Genomic DNA, 7727 nt, shown 5'->3' with positions numbered 1-7727 from the left:
TAAGGATTTCCTATAGCTCACTGGCCAGGCTTCTGCCCATAAGGCATCCTACTCCTAAGGGTCTTTAATGATGATATCAAAGAAGCTCAGTGCACAGAGCTGCCACTACCTTACTTATAGGATGTTAAAAACAAATTTCAAGTAAGAAGAGGCAAAATATTTAACAGTTAGGTTATTGTCTCCCTTAAGGTGCTCAGAAATCTATTTAGCAAAATTTACCAGGCACAATCAATCCAGGTGACAACTCCAGATCAGATATTAACACAATCGTTCTAGGAGAAACGCTAGACTCACAAGCTCAGTGTCCTGCCGACAGAAAGATTCACCAAAATCTGAACATCTACCAAACAGAATGGCCCCATTTTCCTTACCTGCAGTATAAACCCTTGTAGCACGACAGTCACTCATCTGAATGCCCCAAGTGAAATCTTAAGAAGCAAGAGGACCTTCTTTGGGATCAGTTGCTATGGATATCAGTTCATCTTGCTTTGCAGCTGCCTTAGAGGTGGCTTAGAGTACTCAAGTGCTACATCTCTGAAATGTGTAAGGCCAAGGTTGCAAGTTCCCTGAAACAGAAAATTCACAGAGCTGGGATTCAGTCACATCCCAGCCTCACCCCCCCCACACACCCCCACCCCAAAAAAAAAACAACCCTTCAGGAAACCAAATCTTCCTCTCAGCTACACTGATATAAAATCTAAAATAACCCCACTGCTTTAAGCAAAGTTATTTTCCAATTTCAATCAGTCTAACAGTAAAAATTGGCCCTCTAGGATTTTGGTGACTTGCTGGCAGTCTTCTCTAGTGCTAAACCTAGTGGTAACCTTTCAATTTTGTTAAGAAAGCTGAGGAAAAAGCATGGAAAGCAGCAAAGGTTTTACAGTAAACAAGTTTTTCTTTGTCCCCTGGGTCATTTGATAATTATGACAGTCACGCACTTTATTCCTCCAGAAGTTAGACAATATCTCCTTCCGGAGGTGACTGATGCTGAAAGACAGAGCAGTGAAGAGCTGCTTTCACAGCAAACTCCTTTCCTATGTGGAGAGGAAATTTGCTAAGGGACGGTACAGTGCAAAACAACAGAACCAGCAAAAGAAAGGGAATTTGACCTTGCGTTGGAGTTAGTGGGAGGGAAAAAGAACAAAAATTAACCCAGGAAATTAGCACATTACCAAGGAAATAAATACTTTATGAATAGTTGTACATCTCTGGTTGCATACAATTTTTATACAGAAAATACTGGAAAAAAAAGATATTTTTATTAAAATGTATAATAATAATAATAATAACACCAAATAATAATATAACACCAAACCCAAGCTGTTTTCTTTTTCTAATTTGCATTTAAAAGCAATGGAGAAATAACCCACTAGTGTTTCTTGATTTCTACACAAAGACTTTTTGACCTTTTTATAAATGTTTATTAAAGGAAAAAGGAGTAGCAATGCAACAAAAGGTGGCCCACATGGGCCCTGGTACAACAGACAGAGCCTGGGGCTATGGCCCACAAGGTCTGCCCTCACAGTCTACAAACAAAAACATCTGGTACAACATCAACCTGCTAAGACCCCTGCTGGTACCCCAGGAGGGGGCGAGCAGTATCACAGTGTGAAGACCTAGTGACAGAGGATGCAGAAAAGGCTGAAATACTCAATGCCTTTTTTGCTTCTGACTTCACACAGGCAAGGTCAGCTCCCAGACTACTGCACCTGGCAGCAGAGTTTGGGGAGGAGATGAGCAGCCAACAGTAGTAAAAGAACAGGTTAGGCACTATTTAGAAAAGCAGGGCATATACAAGTCCATGGGGCCAGATGGGGTGCACCCAAGGGTGCAGGGGGAGTTGGCTGATGTGATTGCAGAGCCATTGGCCATTATCTTTGAAAAATCATGGCAATCGGGGAGGTCCTGGATGACTGGAAAAAGGCAAACATAGTGCCCATACTTAAGAAAGGGAAGAAGGAGAATTCAGGGAACCACAGACCAATCAACCTCACCTCAGTCCCTGGAAAAATCATGAAGCAGATCCTCTAGGAATCCATTTCTAAGCAACTGGAGGAGAAAAAAAAAGTTAGGAACAGTCAGCATAGATTCACCAGGGGTAAGTCATGCCTGACCAACCCGATTGCCTTCTATGATGAGGTGACTGGCTCTGTGGATGTGGAGAGACCGATGGATGTGCTGTACCTTGATTTTAGCCAGGCTTTTGATACAGTCTCTCACAGCATTCTCACAGGCAAGCTAAGAAAGTACGGGCTGGATGAATGGATTGTAAAGTAGATAGAAAACTGGCTGGAGCATGGGGCTCAGAGAGTAGTAATCAATGGCTTACTGTCTAGCTGGCATCCAGTATCAAGTGGAGTGCCCCAGGAGTCAGTCCCAAGGCCCAGTTTGTTCAATGTCTTTACCAGTGATCTGGAAGATGGCATAGAGGGCACCCTCAGCAAGTTTGCAGATTACACCAAGCTGGGGAGAATAGTAGATACGCTGGAGGGTAGGGCTAGGATTCATAGTGACCTAAACAAATTGGAGGATTGGGCCAAAAGAAATCTCATGAGGTTCAACAAGGACAAGTGCAAAGTCCTGCACTTCGGATGGAACAATCTCACGCACCAGTTCAGGCTGGGGGCTGACTGGCTGGGCAGCAGCTCTGCAGAAAACACCCTGGGGGTTGCAGTGGACAGTAAGCTGAATATGACCCAGCAGTGTGCCGTTGTTGCCAAGAAGGTTAAAGGCATACTGGGCTGCATTGGTAGGTATGTTACCAGCAGGTCAAGGGAAGAGATTATTTCCGTCTATTCACCACTGGTGAGGGCACATCTGGAGTACTGTGTTCAGTTTTGGGCCCCTCATTATAGAAAGGATGTGGACAAAATGGAGAGGGTCCAGCAGAGGGCAACAAAAATGATGAGGGGGCTGGGCAACATGACTTATGAGGAAAGACTGAGGGAACTGGGCTTATTTAGTCTAGAGAAGAGAAGACAGAGAGGGGATTTAATAGCAGCCTTCAACTACCTGAAGGTGGGGTTGAAAGAGGGATGAAGCTAGACTCTTCTCAGTGGTGGCAGATGATGGAACAAGGAGCAATGATCTCAAGTTGCAGCAAGGGAAGTTTAGGTTAGATATTAAAAAGAATTTTCTCACCAGGAGGGTAATAAAACACTGGACCAGGTTATCCAGGTAGGTGGTAGAAGCTTCATCCTTGGATATTTTCAAAACCTGGCTAGACAAAGCTTAGGCTGGGGTGATCTAGTTGGGAAAGGTCCTGCTTTGAGCAGGGGGTTGGATTAGGTGACCTCCTGAGGCCCCTTCCAGCCCCAACTTTCTATGATTCTATGACCAAGTGGCTGCCATTGATGCTACAGAGCACCCCTGAATGGCCCAATGCACCTGGAAGGTGGGTGCTGTCCACTGGAGGACCGCACATTTGAATTCCAGTGACAGGCACACCTGGACCAAGAATCAAAAGAACTGCAGGCCATCATCAGAGCTGGCCCCAGTGAGCCAGTTCCTGTGGCTCTAGAGGATGGCCATGTTGGCCAGGCAGATGATACCCCCTGAGCCACCCAGTACGGAAGGGAAAACAAAAAGGTAACCATTGAGAGGTCCAAGTCCAGCACCTCGAATAAAGCACCAAGGGTTGCAAAGAGCGGTGGCAGCTGGGGGCACATGAGGAAGGCGTGGAACATATCCTCCTCTACCTCCCCTGGACAAAAGGGCAGGCTGCTGATGCAGCCAGATTTATGTGGTGGACGAGAGTGCCAGTGGCCAGTCTCCCATGCAAGAACCACCACTGGAGGTCATTGGTCCTTTTGGTGATGTGCAGCTTATAAAGTGAGCACCATGCAGGTTGGGCTGACATAAGCACCGGTGCCACTAGGGTACCACTGCCATGTCATGTCAGGATGACTGGCAAGAAAGCGGGCATGGCAGACATGAATCACCCACGTCTACAGGGCCTTCCAGGGGAGTGCATTGAAACAGATCCCGGCATTGCTGTCAGGAGGCACGGGAAGAGCCAGTAAAGTGGCACACCACCCAGGTCAATGTACATGGCTGGGATGACGGACTGTGGTGGAAAGGTCTCACCCAAGATATCCCCAGCAGGGATGACCCACCATGCTCAGAGGTGGTCCCGCAGGGCAGCCACCACCTCTGCCGGGAGGGTGGCCACAAAACACCAATAGGGCACCCAGGAACATGCGCTGCCAGGGGAACTAAGCTCACAAGAAATAAGACTGCGATCTGAAAGTCCAAAGGGGATGATGCAGCTGCCAAGCAAGAGCAGCCAGTGATGCTTGGTGATGTATAGGAGGTTGGGGTATGCCATGGCAGTCCTACCAGTGGTCACCTTCAGTGAAATGTACTGCTTCACATGGGAATGAAAATGGTGCCAAACACCAATGAGGTCCACTGCCTTCAAAGCAGTCTGCAGCCACTGGGCTGAAGATGGATGGGGCTGTGGCCCGTTCTGGTTAAGCCATTCATTGACCATGCAATTAAAGTCCTCACCCAGAAGGAGAGGGTCATTATCATCAGCTGCATCCCACAAAAGTTCAGCCAGAGTCTCAGAAAAGGTAACCCCATTCCCATCCAGTAGTGGGCGTGTAGACATTAATTAAGAGGAGATGACATTTTGTGGAAGAGATGCGAACAGTCAGCAGGCAGCCAGGGATGACCTCTTGGGCTACCACCAAGTCAGGCATCAGCTGTAGTGACAAGAGGATTGTGACCCCTGCACTGAGGGTGTGCCATGACTCAGGAACATATGGCCTCTCCAGGCAGCATCCCAATCAGCTTGATTAGCTGTGTCAGTGTGCATTTCTTGTAGAAAGGAGACATCCAGCTTTTTCTGGCACAGAAAATCAAAGAGTGCTGTCTGCTTCACAGGGTCTCTGCAGCCATTGGCATTGAGAGAACCAAAGGCAGTAGCAGCCATGCATGAAGGGTATAGAAAGGGAGACAGGCAAATCCAAAAGAACAGAGAGAAACACCAGAAAGGAGCAAGCATGCAAGACAAGGAAAAACTGGGCCTACAGTTTGCCAGCCAGTACTTCACACAACAGGTGCCCAACATTACCTAAGAGCTTGCTTAGGCAAAAACTATAATGCTGTATCCCCAGAGTGGGATGCAGCAGCGCTGCTGTAGCCTTGGAGGAAAGCACGAATGTCTTAGGTTCTGGGAATCTTTTACAAATACGCGTGCAACCTGCCAGTGATGCTTGGTTTGGTCAAGGAACTCAGTGAGATGCTCAACTGAGTAACCAACACAGGGAGGTTCATTAAAGGCCAGAGTAGACTTTGCCACCAGGGTGGGGACTCTCCCTGTGGAGGGGGGCACCTTAGCTGAATCATGGGACGCCGCCTCCCCAGGCAGGGCTTATGTCAACTCATCCTCAGAGGCAGAATCAAAATCCAACCCTGAGGAGGAGAAGCCGTACACGTCATGCACAGAGTCCTGGGGGAAGTGGGGAGGGGAAAGTGACTCCTCATCAGGACTCTCAACATCAGGCACTGTGGGAGCAGTGGCCTGCAAGGGATTCAGGGGGAGACATCAGTCCCTGATCTTTTGGAGGGGTGTTCTCCTGGGAGGGGTGTTCTCTTGAGGCTCCCAGAGGGCCCAACTTCCATGTTGACCTCATCAGGCTCAGGGAGCTGAGAGGTGAGGGGAGGGCCATCGGACCCCCCTGTCACCTCTCCTACCCCCAGGTCAACCTGACCACTACAAGATCTGGGGGGGATGCTAAGGAGGCAGGAAGAGAGGGGGGATCCTGCTTGCTAACTCCAGCTCCCCCTGAAGCAGTAGGGAGGTTCTGAGGGGATGACAAGGCTTTCTTGGAAGACTCCTTCTGTTGCTGGGACTTACCCTTCTCAGCAGGAGGAGTCAAAGCCTCCCCTATGGGGGGAGGAACAAGGGGGGCAGGGTCTACCTCTGTGGAGCCAGCTGACTCTGACAAAACAAGAAGTGGCTGGGAAGAAGGCCCATCCCCACACCTAATGCAGTTTCTGCACCAGAGGTGGACAAGCTACCATCGAGCACAGCCGCAGGTGGTTCTGTTATGGCTGGCTTCTTCAGGCACTGGGTAGTCAGATGGGACCTGCTACCACAGAAAAAGCACAAGGTGTTCCCAATAGTGACATAGACCTCATAACGCTACTCGTCAATCATGAAGGACATGGAGTGGGGCAAACCCTGACCCATCCTGTCAAGAAGCATGAACATCTACCTTTTAAACGATAGGACATATCAGAGCTCAGGAACCTTGCTGCCAGGAAGCAGTATATGGACCAGGCCTGTTACCATGCCATAGGGTCACAGGCAGGTGGTAAGGTTGTTGTCCAAGAGAAATGGAGGAACGTTAGAGGCTACCACCCAAATGGTCAGTGTGTCCAAAGGCATTGCGAGGCAAAAAACCCTGACAGACACACCTGATACCATGACATTATGCACCAAAGCAGGGGAGCTGAGGAAAATGATGGAACTCACTCAGGCAGCATAAAGGATGTTTTTGCAGTCTACAACTGCACCCACAGCAGAGGCGCACTCCTCCACTCCAACAGAGGGAGGGGCATGAAGCCAGAGACCAAAACTCTGGTCCAGGGGGTCAGAAGCCCCAGCTGTGTGTTGCTGAGAGCTGCCTTCAGCCACTCCAGCAAAAAATGAGTTAACTATGCAAGGAACCATTGGGGTGGGGGTTGGGCAGCCTGGCAGGGAACACAGAAGATGGCAAAAACAAACAACAGAGGGGAGGATAAAGGTAAGCAATGTAACAGAAAAGAGGAGGGAAAAGAAGAAAGCAACAGAGAAGCCAGAGTAAGAGGGGGAGAAAAAATAAAACCGGAGAGAGGGGAAGGGAGGGGAGGGGGAAAGGAGGGAAGCAGGGGGCGAGTTACTGCAGGAGAAAGGGCTTAAAAGGTTAAAAAAGGCAAGAAAAAGTAATGAAAAGTCAGGGACTATGGTGAGAAGGGATCAGACTGTCTGGGCTAGGAAAAGCAGAGCAAGAGAAGGAGAAAGGCTCACAGAACAGGCACAAGTTCCCAGAGCCCAGAGGGAACACAGCTGTCGGTGGTCATTTTGAAAGAAAGCAAGCAAGCAAGCAAGACTTATACGCAAAAATAAGCAAACAAATGAAGAAAGAGTTTTGTGGCTGGGATTTGCTTGCCAAACCTCTACCTAGAGAGGACTTTTATGTCCAGGTTATAATCCAGGGCTGGGCAATTTTTTTCAGTTGGAGAGCCACTTAACGAGTTTTGATAAGCTATCAAGGGCCACAAGGTAGCCCTGCCGCTTGTGAAGAGCCTCACCCCTGGTAACCATCTTGGGACCCGAAGTCCTGTCCCTAACCTCTGACCTTTGCCACCAGAAGTCCTTCCCCTTGTCCCTGGAAGTACACCTTTTGGGAAAGGGGTTTGCCATCTTAGAACTGAAAAAAACAAACAGATTATATACTAAAAATCAAACAATAATAACATATTTTACTTTTATTTTTAAAAAATATTTTGTCCTGATTTGTGTGTGTTTGTGCTGTATATATAGAAGTGATTCCATAATAGGCCAAAATGAAACCTTACTTTTATATATTGTGGAGCGTATGGAGGCGTGGGTATGGGGTTTGTGGGGGGCTGTAGGTGTGTGTGTGGATGTGTGTGTATGTGAGGTATGGTAGAGACTGTGGGGTTGTGTGTGGATGTATTTGGGTGGGGATGGGGTTTTTTTGGGGATCTGTGGG

The 7727-nt window shown here is 48.3% G+C and overlaps 1 long non-coding RNA gene across 1 annotated transcript; it reads left to right on the top strand.

Moving 5' to 3' along the window:
• The first annotated feature begins 1450 nt into the window (after positions 1–1450).
• On the top strand, positions 1451–5622 carry LOC109290643. Its single transcript, XR_002095638.1, has 3 exons — positions 1451–1606; positions 2073–2077; positions 5613–5622. It is a non-coding gene; the product is annotated as an uncharacterized LOC109290643 (long non-coding RNA).
• Positions 5623–7727: the final 2105 nt, after the last annotated feature.

Source organism: Gavialis gangeticus, unplaced genomic scaffold (genome assembly GCF_001723915.1).
Source record: "Gavialis gangeticus isolate Ggan-Ray unplaced genomic scaffold, GavGan_comp1, whole genome shotgun sequence".
Taxonomy (NCBI): Eukaryota; Metazoa; Chordata; order Crocodylia; family Gavialidae; genus Gavialis; species Gavialis gangeticus.
Note: the sequence above shows the minus strand (reverse complement) of the source record. Positions and strands in the feature narration are given on the sequence as shown.